This window comes from Anser cygnoides, chromosome 1 (genome assembly GCF_040182565.1).
Source record: "Anser cygnoides isolate HZ-2024a breed goose chromosome 1, Taihu_goose_T2T_genome, whole genome shotgun sequence".
NCBI classification, from domain to species: domain Eukaryota; kingdom Metazoa; phylum Chordata; class Aves; order Anseriformes; family Anatidae; genus Anser; species Anser cygnoides.
The window spans coordinates 94,585,295-94,611,316 of record NC_089873.1 but is presented as its reverse complement, the minus strand read 5'-3'; the positions used below and the strand labels follow the sequence as shown (position 1 = coordinate 94,611,316).

General features: G+C 39.7%; 1 long non-coding RNA gene across 11 annotated transcripts in view; it reads left to right on the top strand.

The window, feature by feature from the left end:
• Positions 1-15,984: 15,984 nt before the first annotated feature.
• Positions 15,985-26,022, top strand: part of LOC106038648 (uncharacterized) — a 29,095-nt gene continuing 19,057 nt past the window's right edge. For 7 of the 11 annotated variants that reach the window (XR_010833876.1, XR_010833874.1, XR_007161072.2 and 4 more), the window contains exons 1-2: positions 20,723-21,652; positions 21,744-21,823. This is a non-coding gene — a long non-coding RNA (uncharacterized lncRNA). Of the gene's footprint in view, positions 16,441-20,561; positions 20,683-20,722; positions 21,653-21,743; positions 21,824-23,033; positions 23,094-26,022 lie in introns of those variants that run through there. The other 4 variants (XR_010833881.1, XR_010833873.1, XR_010833877.1 and 1 more) reach the window with 3 other exon arrangements.

Genomic DNA, 26,022 nt, shown 5'->3' with positions numbered 1-26,022 from the left:
CCTTGAGAAAGGCAAATTGTCATTAGCAGTGAGAGGCTCTCAGTGGCAAAGCAGTCAGTAGCACAGAGAAATTCCTGTGGTTTCCAAAATATCATTCACAGGGTCACAACAAGTATGACTAAAGAAATCTGAACAATTATATGTTCTTTGTTCTTCCCACAGTTGTAACACACTGATGTTATTTATATACATGCTCACCTTTTATGATGCATGAAAATCTGAAAGGCAAAAACTAGGAGGTGTTCTTCATGAATGAGGTCTTGTACTAATAGTTACTTAGCAGATTTATGTTAGAGAGGAGAACATGAACTTTTTACAAGCTTCTTCCCTTTTATTCTTTTTTCTTAGTTGAAATGCGATAAGCAATATTGGCCCTTGAAACCTGGGATAATATTGTAAAGGAGAGCAGTGTTACATGTTGCAGTATTATATGTCACAGTATTATTTTGTCCAGATTCAAACATTTTACCAAAATATTCCTGTACTATATTAATCGAAATACTCAAAATCTCAGTCCACATGAAATATACAAGCATATTCAGTATCAGTGGGGGCAGAAGTCTTAAAAGACATACAAGTACAAATCTATCAGCTATGATTTTGGATGTATTATGGTTAATGATTTTCTTTGGAAACCTACTTATGTTTCACAAGTTTATTTAAAAAAAAATAACAGCCACCATAACACTTAGGTCTGGGGCTTTCAGTTTTTAGCAACTCTGCTGCTGCTACCATTTTTCGTATGTTTTGACATATCTGATCAACATTGCCTTGTTTTACATAAGGATTGCTTTTTCCTAATAGGCAGATTCCAATGAAAATCTCTTCAGTCCCATACAGGAAATAGAGTTTCCTGAACAGTTGTGGGGTTTTAATGGTTTTTGTCATCTTGAGCTCTTAGAGGTCCAAAAGTCAGGATGCAGGTCTTGATATTTTGGGTATCATAAGTTGTAGATCTTGCATGTGAAGACCTACCTAAGTTTACAGTTGGCATAATGACTGTAACCTCTGGTCATCTTTATTATGTCTGTCATTATTTTTGGATCTGTATCTTCATCTAAAATGAAGAAGAAATCACTATTTTACATTTACTTACCAGTATTTATTCTTGATAGCTGACTTTGTTACAAGTAATTAGACTTCAAATTTACAAACCATTTTTAATTTCCAAGTTAGTACTTTAACACAGTAAGAGTGATGTCTAGCACCAGTTTAGTCTAACAGATGTATGTCTTAGAATTTAGACAAGTTAATACTAAATCAGTTTAGAATCACTTGAAATCTTTCACGGAGACAAGTTTTGCTTCTTTGTGAACTAGCCTATTAGCACCAGGTCACCATTTAAATTTCAAATATAATTAGGAAAGAAATTGTTTTGAATTTTTTCTGATTTCTTTAATTTTCAGCCTTCCTGTAAACTTCCAAGACACACTCACCCAAGGCAGTAGAATCCTTAGTTTACCATCCAGTTGAAAGTTTATCTAAGACTATGCCAGTTTTCTTTAGCTGAAGCTACGTAATATCTCAGCTAAATATAAATATAAATGACATCAAGCTAAATATTATCTCAGGTATTTTTAGTCTTCGCATACTTGATATTAATATTCTGGTTAGGAGAGAGAATAACAAACTTGGTGAAATCAGTTTGTGTGGTTTTTTTTCTCCCAGCTTCAGTGTTGCCTGTATATTGTGTGCTTTTACTGTATGCACTTTGTTTAATAAAGTGGGGTTTTTTTTGGTTTGTTTGTTTGTTTTGGTAATGAAATATAATTGTTTTAATTCTTTGCAAGTTTGGAGTTAGCTAGCCTGTGATTTTAAGCAAAGATGGGAAATACCGTCTGGTATGACCCACTTGCAGTTTTGCTTCTTTTGGTATCCTTATCACTCTTACTTATAGACAGGAAAACAGTCGATTGATTTTGCTTTGGAGTACAGTTTGATATACCATGGAATTTGTTCTTTGCTGAAATACTTAATAGTTGAGTAAACTTTTTTTCTCAGTCTTTTAACATCCTTGTAAATATGCAAGCAAAATATTACAACCACAAAGAAACTGCAGTCAGATAGAAACTAACTAAACTGTATTGACCTAGAAACTGTTGAAATATTTTATCCATCCATACATACAAGTTTGCTTTGAATCCTTATACTGTATTGTAAGGCAGCTTGTACAAGTTTCTCTCACATTTTAGTTGCCATGCAATTATTTCATAAATAGCTTTTCCACGTGGTCACTGAGTTTAGTTTGAGAGAAGAAATTAGAAGAGAATTTATACCACTGTCTCAAACAGTACTGTTATAAAATAGCTATCTCCTTTGGGGAATAAGGAGAAAGTAAGAGCTTTCCAAAAACTAAAATATGCAGTGTGCAAAGCCAATTTTCAGTTTTAAGTAACTGAGTGTATCTCATAAGATTCCAAGCTAATATGTGTCAAAGCACATGTAGATTGTTACAACAGAGAAAATGATATCTGTAAATAAACTGATTGGAAAGCACTATTTTGTTTGAAAGTACAAAAATTAAAATTCAAAATCAACCCCCATGAAAAGATGTACTTACCACAAGGCCTCAAACTAAAATATTGTTTTGAAATAAATCTTTTCAATAGCACTGTGGTAGACTCTTCTACTGCAAGCGTGATTGTAGTGATCGGGACTTTGAGGAAGCAGGTAGGGGTACTTGCTTTTTAAGGCCTTCTGAAAATATCAGGAATATGGTACAAGTTGGCTCTAGAACACTGGTCAGACATGTATGAAAATACTATGATCGTATATACATTTGAAGTCCTACTCAAAATTCTTAGACCTCCAAAACTGAGGTCTAAGAATTGCATGTGAAAACAGAAGAACTCGTGTTCCTCTCCAAAAACATTATCCTCATCTGCTTCAACAAACAAAAAAAAGATTTTCAGATATTTCAGTCACCTAGAGAGCTTTTGGAGGCTGACTCTACATCACGGTGCTGTGAGACGGGATCTGAGGAGACGTCTGCATCAGAGGAACAAACGGCTGCTGCAGAGACATGGAAACAGTGGTGAGATACAAAGGAGGATGCAAAGAACGAGGAATCACTGAATCTGGAACAAAATGAGTTGAGAAAGAAACTCATGACAGGAAAGAGCAAGAAAAATGGAGTAGAAAAAAAAAGCAATAATGTTTATACTTGAACAGCACTGTTTGACCTCAAGAATACCAAGGCAAAATGCAAAGGCAGGGTGCAGAAGAAAAACAGCACTTTTTTGAAAATAAAAAATTGATGCTCTGAATATCTGGAACACAAACTACTTTGTGCAACCAAATTTCTATATACTTATAGGACAGCTGAACAGCAAGGCAGGCAAATTAAAGACATGTGCCCTATTTGTCAGAACAACACCAGACAGCTTCAGTAATTCAGCGAGGCCCCACTCCTATTGCTTAAAAGCACAGAGCTTATAAAACAACTCAGTCAATTCCAGTATATGAGCTAATGTACTTGGAAAAAAAAAAAAAGTGCATGAAAGCAATACTACTGTTTATATTAAATGTAGTAACTGCTTCTCAGTATCCATTTAATGTGATTTTTTTCCCTGCATTCTGCAAAGATGGTTTCAATCTGTCACAAACTCTTCCCCCTTCCCTTGACAATATGCTTGAAAATATCTTTTCTATCTACGGACCATCAAGGGTTGCACACAGTTACAGAGGACGCATGCTGCTGAAAGGAAAGAAGAATGGAAAGGGAAGAACTAAGAAGGAAAATGGCAGTCGTTGTATGAATGGGGAGTTAATAGAGGTCGTATTGGAAAACTACCCAGTTTTTATATGAAATCCTGAGAATTACTGAAGTACAAGTACTTAACCGTCAGTTTTCAGATTCAGTTGCAGTACCTTTAGTGGAGTTCAGCAAGCTGTGTGAGTATTGGAGAGGGGCAGTAGATACCTGAGGCAGTGTGCTCCAGCACACAGGCTGCTGGTATGTTTCTGGAGGTGTCACCAAATGTGACAGTGGTAATGATGCAACTCCTGAGCAGCTAATACTTAGCATTTCAGTTTGTATTGATTTACAGCGAGGAAGGAAGAGGTACAATGAGGAATGACACTCAGCTTTTGAATCTTTTGAATCTGTTGCCTCTTGTGCTTTTTGTAGCACAATCTGTCCTGCTTCTGTCCAACTTCTGCCTGCCTCAGCCCATGAGAGAGGTTTCAAATGGCTTCTCTATTCTGGTCCAGGTGCAAGAAAGCTCTCAACGGTCTTAACAGTAACATGCAGTAAATTCATGATGGGAGCTTGGCAAGCACTCTTGGTGGGTACAGTGCTGTTTATCTTATAATGGTCCAACAGGTAATAGTGTGCTGTCAAACAGCTGAGAAATGTCATTCTGTGGATTTCCATTTCATTTAAAAGTGGATTTATCTAGGATTGCCATGAATTACTTATTTTTTTGTAGATAGTAGTAATGAGTGGTTGTCCAACTATAGGTCTGTAACCTACATCTTAGTTACTTTTCAGTCTGTGTAACTGGAAGCCAGTAGAGAAATGATGAATTAATACAGTCATTTTGTTCAAGAAAAGATCTACTTAACTATGTAGTCCACCATAATTGAAATGTCCCATTGTAGGTGTTCATTGCAGTAACTTAGTTGTTTTCTAACGATGTATCTCTAACTCACCCCTGTCCTGTATCAGTGTGTTTATATGCAGTACTGCCCTCTACAAGAGTCAGTCAAGAGTGCTCACATGTTTATGGTTAGCTGTCCCATAGGAGGCTGTAAATCCTGGGCCTAATAACTAATAAATATTTTTAGGCTGCTTGTGGAAGCACTTTGGTTCTTCTTTCCACAGTGAGTTGCAAAATGCAACTGACAGGACTAATGTTTGTTTATGGGAAGATCATTTAGAGAAGATCTATCTGATTCTCTCTACTCAAACCTCAAATGAATAAATTGGAGGTCTTGTTGGATATACAAGCCAAAAATATTGCAGATTCTTGAGGGAAAACATTTTGAGCAATGTATTTATATTTTCTGACCCTATCAGAAACTCTCTAAATAAGCATTTAGCATAGCTCTAATGGCTAAACATTGATTGATATTAAAAAAATATTTAAATACTGTGGATTTCTCTGTAGTGATACTTTGCTAGTTTATAAAGAAACTAAAAGCAGAACTTGAATTAGTTGACCTAGCAGAACTCTATTCCAAAATAGTTTAACAATCTACAGTTTATGTAAAATTGAGCTTAGTTACAACAGAAGAATGGAGGAAGGAAGAGAAAACTTAGCCATGTATGTATCTGGAAAAGTGTCTTGTGCTAAACCTTATTGTTTTGGACAAAGTCAGTAAATGAGCATCCCATCTGCTATAGTTTTAAAGAAAAGTAAGCCCTGTCTTTTCTGAGCAGCTGTACTTTTGTGCTCAATGGCAGGCACAAAAGGAAAGGAAGCAAACAAATTCAGCGCTGGCAGGAATTTTGGAAGAAGCAATGGAGATTCCAACATCTGCAGGATTTATTGAACCCACTGGGAATTTGTATGCTGTGCTTGTGCTGTCCTTTCACCTTCATTATCCTCTACCCCAGCCCTTTGTGTTCATTTACCATGACAAGTTGCTAACAAAAAGATGGCTGTGTGTGACCAAATGAGTAGAGGTGGTAGGAAGTACTTGCATTAGAAGTCATTATGATGATAATTGTACGTTTTGAAAACTAAGTATTTGTCTTAATAGTGCTTTAAGCTTTCCCCACTGTCTGGAAAGCCATCATAATTTGGACATGTAAATCATTGTTTTAAGGCAGTGAAACTTATAGGCCCATACTGAACGTATTGTCAAGTTTAAGTGTAATTCCAAAGACCGGTAGCCAGTTCCTCTGAGAGCCTGTTCTACTTGTGTTTTAACTACCTTGTTGAAGAAGGCTGACTTTAACAACGGCACTATCATCATACACATGGTTAAGGATCTGATAGGTTGTCAGGCATGTTGAAGTCAGGTAGCTAAAAGATGTTTTAAATTTTTTTTGTTCTAACAGTCACTGCCAGATGTGAATAGCTTATCTTCATGCATGAGGCTGAAAACTGTGGCTGTTCATGAGCAGATTTGTGACCTTCCATTAGCGTGTGAGCCTGAAGCCCAAGGGTAATGCAGCTTCAGACATTTTATTTTGTTCTGCTGCTGTGAGTCTACTTGGGATTTCAGGCTGTGGACAGATACGCTAATCCATTTGCTTCTATGTTGGCTGGAGAGTTTGATTTGTCCGTAATGAGTTCAAGACATCTGACAAGTCATTCATTCAGCAGATTTGAGAGGATGGGGAAACAGTGGGAGTCTAATAACGAGGAGCTGGGGACCGTAACTCTCACTGCATCTCAGCCAACAGAAAGATGTGCGTGCGACATATTTGAGAGGTAGAAGGGTTAGCATTGCCTTCAGGTTTTTGGTCAAATACTATTCCAAATCCTAGTAATTCGGTATATGTATTTTATTTTACATTAATAGCTAGGAGTAAAGGGTGGTTTGGTCAACCATTATGCCAACTCCTTCCATGTAACAGTACTTGGGCTATCCAGTGACTAATCCCAGCTGCTGTGGGATCCACAAACGTTTTGCAAAAGTGACTGTGGGCACATCTGCATAAATCTGTCTTGCTTTGCTCATTAAGTTGGTGACGATTGGTAAGTGACTTTCAAACTGTAGGTACGTAGTACCTGTGCCGTGGATGAAGCTGGGAGCAATTCTTGATACAAGATTAACATTCAATTGTATCTTTCAAATACAGTGAAAGATGCAAAACCTATTGCAGATGTACCATGTAGAACTGTCAAAGGGCAATTTAATCCTTACCAAGAAATGCATAGAACATGACGAATAATTCTGTCTTCATGACCTCTCTTCCTTATGTACTTCAAATTTCTCTCTCAGCAATGGATTTGTTTTGCAGATGTAAGGTAAAATCATCTACCTATGTCTTCCTTAAATCTGTTTTATCTTCTGAGATATGATTCCATTGTTTGTTTGATATGCATGGCCAGGAATTTAAAGAGTAAATATAAAAACTCAAGGGTGCAACATTCAGATCTGCAGTTGTGGGCAAGGATATGAAATTTTATTTTAGATATCAGTGGTTACTAGTCTACCTACAGGAGAGCTTCAGGTGCTGCTAATATTTTACTCTTAGCACTGGATAACTCTAACAGTATGATTCTCACTGATGGACAGCTAATACGTTGTTTGTGTCTTAACACCATGTCTGTGCCAGAAAAACAAGTGGCAGGGCTAATTCAGATCAAGATTTTGTTAAATAAGAGCTCTAACAGGTTGCCAAACCCAGACTTTAGGACTAGGATTGTGAGGTTTGGTGGTGAGGTTTGAAAACTCAAATGTCATTGTTAATACTGTGAGGAAGCTGTTTGGTTCAGCATTTCAAATAACAGTAATTCCTTCAGCGTCTCACTACAACTATGATAATAAGGCTGTCTTTAATCTCTTATGGCTTCAATCAGGCTGAAAATATGCATATATTTTTATTGAGATGATCACAGGCTGCCTGATTGGTGACTGGGACAACTATTTGAAGCAGGATTTCTAGACTGGATTTGAGAACAGATGCACATAAATTGATAAAATGTTGATTATTTTGTCTCTTCATAAAGGCTGCTTAATGACTTTATGGCAGTTTATGATAGTACATAAGCTCAGAAAGTTTGTGAAAAGTCTGCTTTCAGGATCAGTGTCTTCCCAGAAGAACTGTAGGATTTTGGCACAAGGATGTTGCAAGTTGTTAGATGAGCAATGCAGGGCTGACTTGTGAATGAAAACAATGTTTCTGCCTAAACAGAACAAAGACCAAACCATTCAAAATGTATTAACTAGGTCAGTCTAACTCAGAGGGATTTTTTGTTTGTTTATTTATTTTCTTGCTTATTAAAGTGAATCATATGGAAATAACTATTGACAGAAAAAGCAATTCTTACAAAAGCATCTCCTGCCTGGAACTTGGTTCAGAAAGCCAGCTGACGCACTCAAAAGCAAATTTTTTTCAGCATTTATATTAGCAGTTATAAGACTTTTATCTCTAGCAGCAGGAAAAAAAAAAAAGTTGTTGAGTGTGGACTCAGCAACATGGTTTCAATAAAAATGTTTCTACTAATCAACCTAACAGCCACATAGGAAATTAATTTGAAATTTCCTTTGAGACATACTCATGTATATGAGTAATACTGTGATTTAGTTCTCTTCAGGCTTGCTTTTAGAACTATTTCAAGCCTGAAGTCAGGTAAATATGCTCTGTTAGTCTGGTAAATACGTGGTTTTGGGGGGCTGTTTCTTTTTAAATTGCTTTTTGCTAGGCTCAATTCTGTGTATAGTTAGATGGCTGTTTCAGGGAACAGAACCCAATGCTTTGAGTTGATGAAGGTAGAAGAAGAAAGAGCAAAGGCTGAAAAAAAGCAGAAAGGGAAAGAGACAAAACTAGTCAGAAACTGTAACTGATGATAAAACAGCTGGAATGCTTATGATGAGTACTTGCATTTGAGAGTTTGTACTGCTTTAGCTTTTTATTAGACAGAGGACATGCTTGCAGATAGAACAAGCGAGTAATCTCTGTAGAATACCTGAAAAATAGATGAGTGTAAATGCAGCAGTTTGTTTCAAGTTCATTTAGCAATGTGGTCCACATCTGTTCAGGTTACTAGGCTTCCATTTTGCATAATAATAGGTATGAATTTACTAAGCTAAAACCTACGTTAACTCAATATGTCTGAATTGTGGCTTTTCGGTACCATTGTGGCTTTTCAGTACTTAAAGGGGACTTCCTAAAAAAAAGATAGAGATTGACTCTTTGCTCAATCAGATAATGACAGGACAAGGGGGAATGGTGTTAAACTAAAAGAGGGGAGATTTAGATTAGATGTTAGGAGGAAGTTATTCATTCAGATGGTGGTGAGGCACTGGAACAGGTTGCCCAGAGAGATTGTGGATGCCCCATCCCTGGAGGTGTTCAACGCCAGGTTGGACGAGGCCCTGAACAGCTTCATCTAGTGGGTGGGTGGCATCCCTGCCTATGGCAGAGGATTGGAACTAGATGATTTTTTGGGGTCCCTTCCAACCCAAGCCATTCTATGATTCTAAGAATCTGTTGCCACCTTATTTCAACATCTTAGTATGATTCTTGAGAATTGCTTTTTCTGCCAGCCATTGACTAAATCTTCAGCTGTTTTCTATCTTGGGAGAATTTTTTGATGTTTAGCAGGTGCTGTGTCCTTATTTTTGAGCCATTTTTAGAGAATTATCTACTCTGTTTTTAAAATAGAGCAGTTGTAGTATGAACTTGCTGCAGTGATGTACACGTTTCTTATAAATGACCTTTGTTACCCACGCTATGTCACTTGTTAGCCCAGACTGTAGCATAATTTAACACGCATCTCAATTGTGATTTGCTGTTTTACTCTGCAGTCCTGGCACCTAGGTACTTGCTAAGAAAATAAAAGATAATAAATGCACACAAAATATTTATTTAAAACATGCACACACACACATCCCCCATAGTATGGGATGCTAGAGCTGAGGTCTGTACAAATTATTGAGCTGCATCAGTCAAATTTATGCTCATTTTGTTACAGACAAGGTTCAAAGATTACATCCAGACCTGGAATTGCACAGAAGACCAAGTGTACAGTTCTGAATCCCCAGTACAGAGTGCATTGCATCCTCTCTAAATAAGGAGAGTAATGCCCCGTTTCTCTGGGCTGGCTGTTGAGACCTGTTGACTGGGAAGGCATTTTACTCAAGTCCCCATGCTGAAAAATCTTGATTCTGGCTAAGCGAAACAAAAACTTAATATTACAGTTGTGTTATTGGAAGCCTTTGCAAAGGCCATCTGTTTACTTTCTTAGCAAAAATATAAGGATGGAAAAGCTGTTTGCAAACCAAAATGTCCTCAAGAGGATGCTTAAGCATCTGAAATATCTCCAGTTGGCCAGGAATGGACTGGAGCCACTGGACCCCTTGGTCCCAGTTCCTTGCAGGGGTATCGGATAGGTGAATATATGGCTGAGTACAGGAATGATACTGATTAGGCCAAAAGAAAGAATGCTGGAATCTACAGACACCAGGGGAATTTTGAGACGAGTTCAGCATGGCTTTATCCAAAATCAGAAGCCACAGTCATTTCCTTCCGTGTCTCATAGACGAAAACTGGGTTAACTTGATACCTGGCTGTTGGAGAGGGATTACATAACCTCTATTGCAAGTGCTCTATATGAAATCTTAGTATTAACTGCTTCAAGTGACTCTTGTCTGTGATGTTTACATTTTAGCATTCTGCACCCGTTCTCCAGAATAACTGTGGAAAGGACTTAATGGAGCCTTAATTAACTTGGGAGCTCAATGGAACTGGCTTTTTAATCATTATTGTCTATGGGAATTGTGATATTTTCTTTGGTTGCTTTAAAAATAGGCATTATTCACGTCCTCAGGAATTACAGAGTGCTTTGGGAAGAGTGTAGTTCTAGATCAGACCCAAGTCTTTTGACAGTCTCTGTGTTTTAGCAGTGTCTTGTGTCAGTAACAATTAGAGGCATCTGCGTAAGAAAAGAACTGAACTGAAGGTGCGCAGAGTTAAAAATAACCGAGCAACCCTTTAATCACAAGTGTGTTTCAGAAAGAGCAAGTAGAGCTTTTTACTCTAAGAAATAACATTTGGTGCCTTGTGGACTACATCGAAGTGCTCTAGAACTAGTCATTAGACCTGCTGCAGTTCTATTCAAAAAATAATAGTTGGGTCCAACATGCTCCCATTTTTATGTAAGAAACAGAGGTGCATTTCATGACCAGAAAGCTGTAAAATCATTTATGTTGACTGAGTATTAGCATGCATACACAGCTAGGTGAATGACAGTTGTCTTTCATATTGTACATGCGAAGACTTGATGTGCTCCAAGGTGTGCATTTTTAAAAGTCTGGCTGCTTGGGCTGGGTCATAGGTTTGCTGACAAACATGTTCCTCTTAGTCATTTCTTACTGGAGGTAGTAGGCAGGTGGTCCCACTTTTACTTTTTTTAGATAGGTTCCAGTTGGAGATTTCCTTTTGTGATTTTTAAGAAACTAGAAACATCCTAGCCTGACTGTCAAGGTCCTGTGCTGTAATTTTAGGGCTGACAGTTTTAAAAATATATATCCACTTGTAAACTGATCTAGTAAAAAAGCTATTAAGCTGGGAAGAGTAATGCATTCCAGGACATTGCTCCAACTATCTTAGCAAAACCCCCTCAATGTTTTACTTGGTGAGGAAGAAGTGAGAAATAGCAGATGGGTTGCAGATGGGTTGCCAAACACTCCCATGTGATGCCAGCTCTGACTAATATCAGTCCTTATTATCTTCATAAAGCACCCAATTGTCCTCACAAACAATTAATTGTTTTATCTGTAACTGTAGCCATTGAATTATGTATTCATATGTTTTGGAGGTCATGAAACAAGCGAGTGGAAATTTTGAGAAATGGAAATACGATTTAGAGAGGAACTGACTGTGTTTCAGTACGGAGGTCACTTCTTTTCGCAGCCCCTGTGCACTCAGTGGTGGAGCTCCATTTCGGCAGCTGACGATTGGTCAGATACAGCCCCATTAGACCAAGCCTGATGGCAGCGCAAAGACAGTGCTGGCACCTTCCTCCCAGCTGAGTGCTTGTTTTACCACTGTCTTTAGCGTGCTGGTGACAAACTGTTTCAAAAGTGCTGTGCGTCTAAGGATTCGTAGTAAGCCAGTGGCAACTGCTGTTGAGGGGGGCTTGCAAGCAGCTCAAGAGGCAGCTATGACCTCTCTCCAGAAAGGCTACAGCTGTTGCACAAAGGCAGCATCTTCCTAGGTTTGTAAGGGCTGCAAAACACCTTGCAGATAGAAGGCTAATTATGGCCTGAGATTTATTTCTGACACAGAAAGATCCTGAAGAAAAACAAAGCTGCTTCTGAGCATTAGCAGTGGTACAACAGGAAGGCAAGTGTGCAACTCCTCTGGTGGATTGAAACACCAGAATCTTCTTAACTGACTTATCCCTGTGGTTATGTACTTTGGTGACAGATTCTCCAGTAGGCGCTGTATAAATGTGCAAGACAAAAGTGAGATCCTGAAGGCTTCTTAAGAACCTTAACTTGCATGAGGGAATTCAAGACACTAGTCTTGGAGGCAGTTTCCCTGAACTATTTTTGTGGTGAGGTTAGTTGGTGGTGCAATGGGCTGATAACGACTTGGTCACCTTTCCTTTGCTCTTAATTTTACTTTCCAGTCTAGTGGGTGTTCACTCATTACCTCAAAGACTGCAAAATAATTTAAATTAAATCAACGTGGATACACTTTTCAGTATGTATCTGGCACTTGCTACTAAATCTGTATGGAGTTCACAAAACCAGCAGCAGTATAGAGCAGTACTATATTCTTCGCAATGACTTTATGCGTAACAAAAGATCAGGCACTACTCGCTTCTGTTAATCCATTCTTTCTGTAGGGTGCTAGCCTGGTGTGAGATGTATGTATCTTTCCTGCTTTTCCCCAGTCTTGAATAACTAGGTGCTGTCCTAGACAAATCATAGTTAATCTCTACAAATACAGTGTGTAACACTTTGGCGTGTAGTATGAAGCATTAAACAACATATGGAAGGCTGTGAAGGCTTAATGTAACTGAATCTGTGAACATTTGTGAAAGATATTTATCCTATATCCTGATTTTGAAGAGTAAAGTGATGGTAGAAACATGAATTTGTTAAGCCTTATACTTATTCAGATTTATTATTATTTTTTATATATTCACTTTACCCAATTTAAGAGTTTCTATTTAGGACTGAGTAGTTTATTTCAGCATCCCTTCCCAAGGAGATATTTGTATCTCCTTAAGGAGTATCAGGTCTTCTTTAGAACAAAGCAATTACTGCCTTTTGGTAAAAACAACCTTGGCTTGGATTTTTTGGTTTTGTTCTTTCTTTTTTTTTTTTTTTGGTGGTGGTGGTGCCTTGTTTTTTATTTTTTCTTCAAATTTAAGATTATTGCCTTGATAAATAGCTTGTGCTACATAATGTTTTAGTCCCCTAAATTTCAGTTTGGGATAATGATACTGAAGTCTTTTTGTTTGTTTGTTTTGTTTTGTGTTTTTTTTTTTTTTTGTTAGTGTGTTAAAGGCCTAATCCAGCTGTTTTTGGAGTATTTGTGGGGTTTGTTCATGACTTGCACATCTCCACTTATCACGTGACTTTTTTTTTTTTTGTGAATTGTTGTATAGGGATAAGCAAACTTCTTGTGTTCCATGCATATTTGTTCCTGTTACCATCTGTTTTCATAGGTGTTCCTTAATACCTTCAGTTTAAGTGTCTGTTCTGAAACAGTGTTGTTCATGTGAGATGTTGAATGAAGAAAAAAGGATGGGTTAAGTTAGTATTACATTTGGATGGGAGTATGTCTTCTGTTTTTTTACCAAAGCAAAAATTGTCTTAAATTCCTATTACTGCTGAGTTGTTCTTTTTTTTTCCTTTAAAAAAAAATCTTAAACCATTTTTGATGGAAAATTGGGTTTCCCAGATGAAAAAATGTTGGACAGAGTGATTATTATTTCGGTTTTGTCAAACTGAAAACCTCTCAGAAGAGAAAAAAAAAAAAACTTGTTTTGAAAAGGCCTGATCCACCGGTATTAGTCTTTTGACAATAGACTGTGTAGTGTAAAATGGCTGTCTGCTTTCCAAGATTTATACTCAAGATATCTCATGCCTTTATTTCTTTCAGAACAGAAAAGCTGGCCAAGAATTCAGTTCATTTTGAGGCAGACTTGTGGGGAAGGTTGCTGCTTTTTTTTTTTTCCTCATATGTGTCAAAGAAAGTGAAGAACAGACTGACAAGATTATTTGTGGTTTTGAGTATCCAATTCCCAATGACTTCATGTCTGATCTCTGCTGTTTTTTTACATAGCATTTTATACCCAAACAAGGTACCATGGAATCTCTTGAATCATTGAAACCAGTATTCATCACCAGGTTTGACACCTGGATATTTTTGTTCTGGTACTCCCTCTTCTTCATGGACATTATCTACAACTCTTACTTTTGATAGCTGTCCATGTTTTGAGATTCTGCTGTTGGTCACCAGCTTTCTCAGCTTCTGGCTCATGCAGAACATTTCCTGCTTCTCTCGCCTCACTCATTTAGCAAGAATTAGTTCTTTGTTTTTCTTTTGTGTTCTCTTGAAAACAATTTGAGTTCTTTTGAGGTCTGCCAGTGTTTGGTTATCAAAAGTTTGCCTTCTAGAGAATATGCAGAGTTGATGAATGTTCTTTAAGATAGCAAATGCCTTTTTACTTAAATAGAAATACTGGCTTGTATTTCATGTACAGGAAGCCTGTTTGGATAGGAAACTGAATATGTAACATCCTTCTATGAATTAACTATTTCAGAGTTTCAAAGCTGCCTATATGGAGTTGTATCAACTTGCTTTGCTGGAATGTGTCTTCAGTTTTCTTATATACCTAGTGTGATGGGTTTTGACTACTTGTTCTAATCTGTCTTCCCTTCATACTGCTGAAACAACCCTCAAAAAGTTTCCAAGTCAACATTCAAAAGCAGTTTCAGTCTTCTAGTGTTATCTTTTGCCTTTGATACTGTCAGCATAGTGTTCCTGAAATGTCACGTTCATTCCCTTGATGTATATGATTATGCTGCCTGAGTTTCTCCATCTCTAATCACTCTTCCCAAAAGAGGTTTTTTTTTTCTCTGACTGGTCTCATTTTTCAAGTGCAAATTTAGCTTCCCCTTCACATGGCAAGTCATGAATTACCTTTAATCCAGAGGTCTGTGTCCTTGACGATACTGAAATCTCACCCCGTTACTCTTTTAGCTTCTCGTGGATGGTCTGCAGAAATATTCGTAAGAACTGAGGTGTTTCATCCACTGCTGCTCTGATTCTTTGTAGAATCTGTGCTGTCATTCTGCTTACATTCACTTACTTTCATAGTCAAGGTATTGCCTTCAGCGAAAACCTTTCCCCAGAACCTCACATCTAGGTGATATTTTGCTTTCTTTTGGTTCTCACATCTGGCTATCTGAAACCATACTGTCTGGCCTGAAGAAATTTGTTGTCTCTTTATATACCCAGCCTCACTGGTTGTGGGAGGGGAATAATTGCTTAATGATGTTGGATTGAAAGCTGAAACCATAGTCTAATTTATATTTAAACATGGTAAGTTCCTTCTTCTGCAACATGCCCTTCCTAACTCAGCTGCACAGATATGCTCTTCTCTAGGCTTTCCTTGTCTTGACTTAGTTATTAAAACATCAATTTTGCAGGCTGTGAGAGATGCACATCTCTTCATGCTTTTTATTCATGCAAAATGCAGCCTTAAAAACAATTCCTGGCCGCAGTGTTCAAACCTGTCACCCTTTTACTAGTGCCTCTGCATTTGCTCCCATTCTGTAGTCTTAATCAAGTGTTTTGTCTCTTTTTTCTTTTTTTTCTTTTTTTTCTTTTTTTTTTTTCCCGATAACTCTTCCTAAGGTGTTTCTTTTGTTTCATTTCTTTGAAGTGTCTGTTTCCTGTGTGTGGTGAACTAGAATAAAAATACAGTGACGCAAACATTATTATGTTCCTGTTGTGGAAAGTACGCTAGAGTTTTTGCTAGTATACCTAACTTCTCTGCTAGTAACAATTTTTTAAAGGTAGACAAAGCATAGGACAAAGTGCAGATTTGGGGAGGTGAGGGGAAACACGGAAGTGATTAGCCAGTCCTGGCCAGCATGATCTCAGCACATTCGCCATCTGATCTGAGGTGCCAGACACCTTATGTATCTTGTTGTTTGTGGACTTGGTGTTTCGGCTTCATCATACAGGCTCTTAAGTGGGTGCCTGGTTAAGATTTTGGACATCTTTGTGATACGCAAGTATGTGTTTAGTTGTTGTTGCATAGGGGATTGATGCATTTCCAACAGAAAAATTTCCTAGCTGTAACTTTCGTTTTCACAATATTGAGAGTTGGCTTAAGGATTCCAGTAAGCTTTAATGCAAAGCATGAACTTGGTCTCGAGTTACTTTTTTGTGCATCTGAACTGGATTGGCCATGACTCTTACTGGAACAGCAACGCTAACAGATGTTATCCCTTGTGTAATTTCCAAAGACAGCCACGCTGTTTGACACTTTATAATAGTAAAAACAAAACCAGATCATGCTAAGATATTAGCCATCTTAAAATCAAGTGTAACACAGCTATATGGACGGAGACTTTTCTTGAAGTCAGTTCATAGAAACTGATGGGAGTTATTAGAGCAAATTACTTTGGGGGCAATAATCATGTTTGTTTTGCAGATTTATGGACTGACATAATAGAAAGCTGTTCTCATGAGTCATCCCTGTTTATCAGGAATAAATAAATAAAGTATATTCTTATTCTATATAGCAGTTGCCTTGCACTTGGACAGCTGTGACTGGAGTTCTGAAGGTAGCTTTTTCATTTTTCTGATACAGTGATGGTATACAGGACTCAAAGTAACCACAGATTTTGTGTGTATATTTGTGGGGGGCCAGATTTTACTGAAGTATTTTCCAGATTTGATTTCTGAAATGTGAGTTTTCTTTTGTCTTCTGGTAATTTTCTGGTTCTGTCCATTGTCAGCCAAGATTCCAGATTAAATAGACTATTTCTATATTTGTTTGACCACACTTGGTGTGGTATGTCGATCAGAAAGTTGTTTGGCTTCCAAAATACTATTCTGGTTTAGAAAAGAAACTGATCCTGTTCAGAGCAGACAGGATTTTATTTTCTTCTAAAACACCAACTCAAATTTAAATATAGTTTTTTGTTTTGGTTGGCTGCATCACCTGTCAAGTGATCAGTGAGAATTGCATTTGAACAGAATAAACCATGCAGAAAGCTTATTATTCTGGAGTACGGGAGTAGCTGGACTTGAGATTTCTCTGCAGTCACTTTCTTAACATCTGTAGGAGAGGGGAAAGAGAGAGTAGTACGTCCAAATGGCATGCCTAAGAGGGGAATGTAAATTATCCTTTTTGTTTATTTGCCTTTAAAACCTGTCTGCTAAACTTCTTAGCATTCAGATACCACAGTGATAGGTGCGTTATAAATAATATTATCTTTTTACAGTTTTAGTCAAAATAGAATGTGTCCTCACTTACCCTTTCCAAATTTGTCCATAGGCTATTATTATATAAGAAGAACAAAAGGAAGAAATAACTACAGAGGCTTAGAAAGTTGTTGAGTTTATCAATTTTTAATGAAAAGATCTTACTAAGCATAGAACTCTCCCCGTTCCTTCTGAACAAGTGACATAGACAACATTAAATTCAGAGAAGAAGCCTGGCTGCTGATAAAAAATAGGTGGAAAACTTCCAGTTCATACCATCCTGATGCCCTCTGCATCTTGCCAGGCTAAATGTGCTGCAGTGGGAAAGGTTTATAATGGTTAATACAGGAACAGTTTATCCATAACAGGTGGCCTTGGGTTGATGTTGGCATCGTGTGCTCAAGCACACGCTGAATAAACTTACTTATGCCATTTTAACAGGCTAGCATCTTTAGTAAGAAATAGTTGCTTGTTGACTCTGCCGGAGTTGCTTTGCTATTCGCGTTTTTCCAGTTTTGGAGAGAACACTTTTTGCCCATAAATCTTACACTGTTCTGAAGTCTGGTAAATATAGTAATGCAGAACTGGTGTCACAGCCAGCAAACAAAAGCTAAGGATGACATGAAGAGAGCTACAGTGTCACTCAAAGAGCCCCATTCCTCAGTCTTCCAAGTCTTTGATACAGGCAACAGACTGGGAGACCACTTGTGTTATGTTTGGAGGTGCAAGATAGCCCTCTGGCCACCTACCTCCACAGCTGTATATGTGAAAGCGAGTAATTGATCAAGGGTGGTGGGCTCTTGTCTGCGCAGTGGATGCTTTTGCAGAAAAGATGGCTAGTTCTTGATATTGAATGTTTTTCCGACCTGTGCCTTGCCAACATACTTAAGTTTGTTCCCCTTTATTATAACTGTAAGTGGGATAGATCTCTCTCATCCCAGCACTGGTATGGTTACACAGCAATAACCTGTGTCATATAACTTATCTGAGCAGAGGAGGAGAAACAAGCAGTATAAGAAGGTGCTTGCCCTGTGATGACTGGCAGCTTGGCAGGAAGGGGGAACAGTCCTGCAGTAGCTTTAGAAGCACTCTCAAGAAGGACAGTGGCCTTGACCGACACCTGGTGAGTTTCAAAAGAGCCAGGGTGGACTTGGAACAGGGAGGAGGGAATAAGCAATAGGAACTTTGAAGACTGTAGCCTGGGTTGGGCAAGGGAGTAACTTTGTTGTAGGGAGGAGTGGCAGGTTACTTCGTAGCTGTCCTCATTGGCCAAATACATGAAGTAATCTGTGGCTACTAATTCAGACCATCAGTTAGAGCACTTCTCTATGAGGATATTTGTGTCTGAGAAGGACTGCGTTGTTAATTGCTTTGTCATGGAGGGCTTATTGGGTTTATGTGGCAAGGTTTTGATAGCAGCAGGGATGCAGGGGTGGCTTCTGTGAGCAGAGACCCGCAGCTGCCCCATGTCAGACCAGAGCCAGCTCCAGCCAGCTCCAAAGGGACCTGCCACTGGCCAGAGCCGAGCCAGGGAGCGACACTGGGTGGGCCTCTGGGAGAACAGATACAAGAAAGGGGAAAAAAAATGCTGGGCAACAGCAGCTGGGAGAGAGCAATGAGGAAATGTAGAGAAGCAGCCCTGTAGTCCCCAAGGTGAGTGCAGAAGGAGGCAGGAGGTGCTCCAGGCACACAGCAGCAGTTCCCTTGTAGCCTGTGGAGAGGCCCCTGGTGGAGCAGGCTGTCCCCCTGCAGCCCATGGGTCCCACGGCAGAGCACATCTGCACACTGCAGCCTGTGGAGACCTTGTACAATCTGCAGCCCATGGGGGACCCGTGCTGGAGCAGTTTGCTCCTGACAGATGGACCCCATGGTAGAGACCCATACTGGAGTAGTTCCTGAAGAGCTGCTGCCTGTGGGAAGCCCCTGCAGGATCAGTTTGGGAAGGATGGCATCCCATGGGAGGGACCCCACATGGAGCGGGGGCAGAGCATGAAAATGAAGGAGTGGTAGATTACAAAGCATCAGGGACTGACCACAGCCCCCATTCCCTGTTCCCCTGTGCCATTCAGGGGGAGGATGTAGAAGAGGGTGAGTGGGGGGGAAGTTGTTTTTGGGTTGCTTTTAGTTCTCACTGCTCTAGTCTGTTCTAAATAGGCAGTGAATTACATTAAACTTCCTTATGCTGAGTTAGTTTTGTCCATTGTGGTAACTGTTGAATGATGTCTCTGTCCTTATGTCAGTCCACAAGGGTTTTTTCATGCTGTTTTCTCCCCGTCCTTTGGAGGAGTGGGACTGAGAGCCAATGTGATGGTGCTGAGCTACCTACTGGTGTCAAAGCACCACCAAGGGAGAGAAGTATACCTCTCAATTAAGTTCCTCAACTGCTACATGAAGAAAAAATTTTATAAACTGTAGTTTTGTTGTCAACTCCTTATCACTTATGTGGCTTTCTGCTCTATCCTTGACCAATCTGAAAAAAGAACTAGTCTTGTAAAATCTGGAAAATACCATTTTTCACCAACTGTCAAGTACAGTCTTCAGGGTGGTGTTTTTTTGTTGTTGTTTTGTTTTGTTTTGTTTTGTTTCTTGTTGGTTTTATTTTGAGGCTGTAAGAAAGTTGGAGATTCTCCAAGTTCTTAAACTTGAACCAAGGAGGTGAAGACCCAAAGACCAAGCCACTTGTTTGTTCAAAGTGAGATACTATTACTAACAGTTCAAAGATGCAAGTTGACCGCACAGTTTTTGGCACAGTTACCATTTTAGTTAACAAATCTGCGCACCTGTGGAGTGTCTGAGGAGTTCGTAATAAAGATTAATGAAATAAAATGTTAAACACAATCCCCAGCAGCTTGCGTTTCTCCTTGCTCTTAGCTGGTGAGCAGCTAATGAAATGGAAGTGTGTTTACATCTGACACTGGGCTGTATACGTACTAGTGGAGTTGATATTTTGCATGGAATACAGATTGTTGGCCAAATTTTAGCAACCTGACAGCATGCTAGACAGATGCCTGGATTTAGTTAGCTCTCAGACAACATTGCTCACATTTTAGGTATCTAAGTCTATAAATTCTGGTCAACAACAAATGCCCTAGGCAATTAATTGCGGTTTATATAGAGATTAGGTCTCATTCTTATAGCCATTTTATAAAAATTCAACCTGAGTCTGTCCTGATGTACAAAATAACAGTCGGATACGATGTACTCTAATCTGTATTCTCTTCAGTCCACCAGCATGAATACAATTCAGCTGATATATGGGTTATCTTGAAACTTTCACCTATATTCTTTTTATTTTTACCATGTAATTACGTCTGCTCATCATGTGTTCTTGGACAGTCCCTTTCATACCAGAACTGTAAAGTAAGGGGCCATTTGCATGGTATTTAGCAGGCAGACACAAGCTTGCTCTGCCTGTGCCTGGAGCCAGATGGATGCTGGCCAGCTCTGAGCGGAAGCCATGCAACGCAGAAACGAACCTCCGCTAACGCGCTCTTCTGGGAAGCAGGTTATAGTATTTCAGCCCATTCAAGCACACGAACCTGATGCTGGCTTACAACATGGACCTGCAAAAGCATGACGTCCTCTGCATAAAATCCGAGGTCTGAACTTAAACTGCTGCTGGTGCTGGGATGAGGCTACTATGCAAGGCAAATTTCTGCTCTGCCTCATTCAGTTTCGATGGATCTGCTGCCCCTGTGATATTAACCTTAGGGCATCCTGCCTTTCCCTATTTTAAATTCTTTTCCAGTTATGTGACACTTGCTGATTTTAACTGACATGGTTAGGGTTCTCATCCAAGATTTAACATACAGAATGAATTTAGCCCTTGGAAGACATACTCTGTAAGTGACCAGGCTTCCAAAAGAGAAAGTAGTGCAAGGAAAATCTGTTTCTGTCGTTTCCTGTGTCCAGCCATCCTGATGGTGCTGCCTCTTCAACAGAAGTGGCAAAAGCCTTTCTTTGGAGGGATCAGAACAGCATGCCTTATGTTCTTTTGAAGTACATATGTTTGGTTTTGTGTTGTTGTTTTTTCTGAGTAATCCATTGTTTTGTTTTGTTTGTTTCCCAGAATCTGCTAGCTGTTGTTTCATCTTTACCTGCTTGAAAAAAAAAAAAAGGCTTGTAAGCCTTACTGAAAACTGGACTGAAAATAGTTTCTGAAAACTGGAGATCAAGTTGGACTAGGTTCAGTGGCACAACTAATATATAGCTTTCATTCATTTGGTGTCACTGCTTCTCTTCCCCTTCTGTGACAGCTTGGGTGACATCTTCAAAAGATACGACTGAGAGGGGAATATAGCAAAGATCTATAAAACTAAGTGACGTCAAGATGAGTTCATGCTCTCTCCTAGTACAGGAAGTAAGGGTTTAACACGACATTCTTGGGGTTATTTAGGACTGAGTATGGGATGTTTTATCAACTTGTCATATGTTCTAGTTTCACTGAAAGAGTTTGAGAATGCATATTATTCAGTGGAGGGAGTAGCTGTCCTTTCATTTTCATGGAGCAATGAAGTAAGGGGCTGAGAGTTTGTTGCCATTCGTTCAATACCAGAGCTTGCACGTGAGGTATTGAAAGTTCAGGGACGTGCAAGAATGTTTCCTATCTTGCAAGGGGAATACACTTATCTTGCCTTTTTTTTTTTCTTTTTTTTTCCAGGTATCTTGCTGCTACTAATGAACTTTATCTTTACAAAGTACTATGTACTGATGAAACTCCCTTATGAAACTTCATTTGAGGTGAGTTTGTGTTTACTTACTTGCAATGGCGCTTCTGTCAACTCATCTGTCACAGGTTGAATTATGTTCCATGAGGGTTTTGAGTGAAATATTTACCATTTTCTAGAAGAGTCCGTTATAGCTCATGCGGTCATTTGTGTGAGCAGCAGTGCTTGATGTGCCTTCTGCACAGGTAGAGCAAAACAAATGAAATTCTATCCCAGACGCAGAGAAACAAAGGTTATTAAATAATGGTGTTTGAAAGGTGCTGAGGCTTGGAAGAAGGAAAATACTTCAGAGAAACAGAAATACAAACTTTTCAGAGTTGGGCAACATGCAGAGGTGTATTAAATCTTTCACTGTTGAAAAAGGACAGGTAATATGTTTGCACGTCCTTTGCAGTTGCAAAGAATTTTAGTCAAACACAACCAGCAGGCTTCAGGTCAGTTCACTTTTTTGCCAAGTTCAAATAACCTTTGGAGTTTGTTGCTATAAAATACTTGGCACTAAAAGATTTTGCTAAAGAAAAGCTTTGCTCTAGAGGTACTGGTATTGCTGATCGACAGGTGGGAATAGGGAGGTCGATGGATTGATGCTTTGACTCCTGTGAAAGCGTGACTTCTTAGGAAATTATTAAATAGGTATTAGTTTTAGCTTCAGATGCAGATATTTATTCAAAGGCCCCCCACTACAGAATGAGGGTGCGAGGAGGGGCAGTACTCCGCTGGTCAGATGATGCAGCAGCTGCGCTGCTTCTGGCTGGAAACGCTCCTCCAGCCCAGCGGCCGGAGGACAGCGGGCAGCTCCCCGGGCAGCGCCGGCGGAGGACCAGGAGGAGGAGGAGGAAGAGAGCAGGATGGAGGAGGACGAGGGCCGGGGCCGTGCCCCGCCGTGCGCCTCTGCCGGCCCCTGGCGGCGGCAGCGCGGGACCACAGGGCGCTGCCGGCGGGCTGGGCCCCGGGCCGGCACCGGGGGAAGGGGAATGGAAATGGGGCCGGGACCGGGACCTGGCTGCCCGCTGCCCGGGCTGCGGCTCCGGGTCAGGTTTGGCCCTTTACGGGCACACGCGTGGGTGTCCTGGCCTCCAATTCTGGGGATGCCGCACGGCTTTGTGTGCCTAACAGCTGGGCTTCAAAAGCCACTGAAGCAGCAGTAGAGAGGTACGTGCGCAATGTCTCCCGCACGTAGTCCGTGCCCGTTTCAAGTGAAAGATGTTTCTCCTCTCTTACAGCGCGAGCACAAACACAGCACAAGAAATCCAGCGAATGTGCCAGGGTTGGATGCAGCCAGGGTGAGATGTAACCACGTGGCACAACAGAATATGAGGAGAGGTCCAGACAAACTGGACTTGCACATCTTGCACGGCTGGCAGATGTGCATTTGTTTTAATAAGTTATTGCCTGATATCCTTGTATGTTTGTGGAACTTCACTCTATGTAGAACATAATGTGAAGGCAAGCAGTAATTAAAACAGAAATTGTGCTGGAAGCAAACCAGTAGCAAGATACAAAAACAGGGCAACAATACATAGGTATTAATACCAGAACATCCAAGTGCTTGCCACTCCAACCTTTCTTAGTTTGAATTTTAAGTTAGGAGACAAAAACCAACTTTAAAAGACTTTGTTTTAAGTTATCAGGCTAGGAGCAATGCAGGAGATTCCAGCCCAAGATTTTCTTGTGGTGAGTCACAGCTGGGTGAAGGAGTCTCAGGAGTAGTCACAGTTCATTTAGGACTTTCTAGGTCAAAACAGCTAAGTATGTTGCACTGGCATTACATCTGTCTGACCGTCCTACAGTAAAGAAACTATGTCCTTTGATTTCTGTGCCAGTTAGAGTGGTTTGCACTCTTGTGAAATCATACGATGGGCAACTGAGTTCTCATACAGCAATGTGAGGAGTGTTTCTTGGTTCTGTGCTTGTAAGTTATCCAACACTATATTGTCATTAATTAACTCACAGAGAGGGTGAACATTACTCACTGAGAAAAAGCAGTGAAATCGAGGCAGGGATTCCCTGAAGTTCTATTGTTCTGCCTATTTTTTTATATTATTATTTCTTTCTTCATTTGACCAGAAGAAAAGTGACTTGCTCTGTGCAGTCGTTGTACAACTCAGTGAGAAAATTTTTGTGAGTGTGGCCAAAGTGAGGGTGGTGGTTAACTCAGTTGAGTTGAAGGGGCAAAAATACGAGATGGCAAAGGCAGATGTGTCTTTTTTATGAGGAAGAACATGTTTGAGGTAACATGCTTTGCAGGCTGTCAAAAAGGATACATCTAATTGGGGTCAGTGTGCTTCAAAACATAGAGAACATGATGCTGATTGCTAGAGTGTGTGCTAAACACTTCTTAAACACTGCTATGTCATGATTAAGGTCAATGAGCATGAAGGAAGGGCTCTTCAATTTATTGTGGAAGACGTTAGAGCTTTTAAACTGCAGAAGACAGGAGCTGAGTCAACAAAGCCTGGAAAAGAATTAGAATCAAGGTCTTTTAAAACTGCTTAGCTGACATTCGTGGAAGCAGAGAGAAGGTAGTGAGAACCATGGTTGATTGTGAGAATTATAGCATCCCTACACCACAGGAAGGGAGTTAGCTGGAAACTGAAATTGCAGGAAGCAAAAAGAGATGAAGAAGTCTGTAAAAGAAGTGGAGAAAATGGGATTCCCTTCCTTTCTCTACCATATGCTCCATGGCAAATGTATTTCTGAAATCTTACTGTGTGTGTGCAACTGGATACTGTCTGAATAAAGTTCCTGGTATTGTAACATCTTCAGAAACCAGTATTAGTTTCTAACTTCTCCAATTCAGATTGTTTGCCTTTGCCCTCAAAGTCTATGCTTTTAATCCCTAATCCTGGAGATTGTTTTAAAACCTGAAGCGTAAAGCTTCTTCTGTTACTACCAGTGCTTCATTGCTGCACTTTCAGTTGTGGGTATGACAGAGAACTTGGCCAGTTGGGCAAGAGGTTTTGAGTGCTGAGGCATTTTGTTTGCCTGGCACTCTGGTAAATGAGGGTGTCGTGCCATGGGACACAATGGACCCCACCAGGTGGAGGCTGTACCGGTTTTGGAGCTGGGTGAACTGTTGTTGTGTCAGGAGGCTGATAGTAAGCCCCAGGGGGTACAGCTTGCTGGAGTGCAGCCCTGTGCTGTTTCTGCATTGTGCTTTGTGCAGTACGGGTATAGTGAATAGTCTGGTGAATAAAAATCCTTTTATTACCCTTGAATATGTTAAAAGAAAAAACAAAACATTTGAGATTCAAAAATGTCTTGGAATAATAGAAACGAGTAACACTTAAAGATACGAGTCATTTTGAAATGGCAAAAAAGAAGGCATTATGGAATCCTTTGTCATGCTAATGTCTTGGCACACACAAGCAAGCTAAAAGAAAAAAATAAAAAGCAGCATTAGGACATGTTCTTCTTACCCATACTGCTGAGGGCCGAGAACACATCACAGTCAATAGTTCACACATCCTATCTTCTTGGGCTAGAAAGCTGTTGTGACTCAAGTTGTGCGCTCATTTGTGTTGCAATAAATCCTTACAATTTATACTCTTGCAGGTTGACTCACATCACTTGTTCAAGTCCAGCATGACAGCTCTCATCCCTTACCCCTGCCATAATTAGCTGACCTGTTACAGGTTTTTTTAACCCTATGTGTTCATTTGATCCTCATCAGCAGAGGTGCAGTAATTTAGATTGACTGCATGCGGTTCCACAACTAGGATGAACACTCCTTGCTGGACTTAGTGAGAAGCAGCATATGGGTGAACAGGAGGCTCTGAGACAGTGGAAAGTACATACTACAATCATCCTGATGTGTCCTTCCTTCTTACAGATTAAAGCATCATTTGGAGAAAAAAGAAGCTCCCATTTGTGCTATGATCTGAGTGTCCCTTTTTTTAATGAATGTTTTTGCTCTGTGCAGGTTCTCCTCATCTAGGCAACAAAATGTGATACTTGAGAGAAAATGATTAGGATACTCCTTTTCTGGTATCCCAAATCCAAAATGCAGAGTTCAGATAACAAAGCATAACCTTTGTGAGTTATGCTCTGTGTACATGCATTAAAAAATTCTCAAAGATTAAGCCTAAAAATTGCTAGCATTTGGTAGTTATAAACTCAGGGAATCCTGAGCTACCACAAATTTTTATTCAACCTAAAGTAACAAAAACAGATTCAAACTTCATGTTAGCAGAGTTTCTCTCACTTAACTTC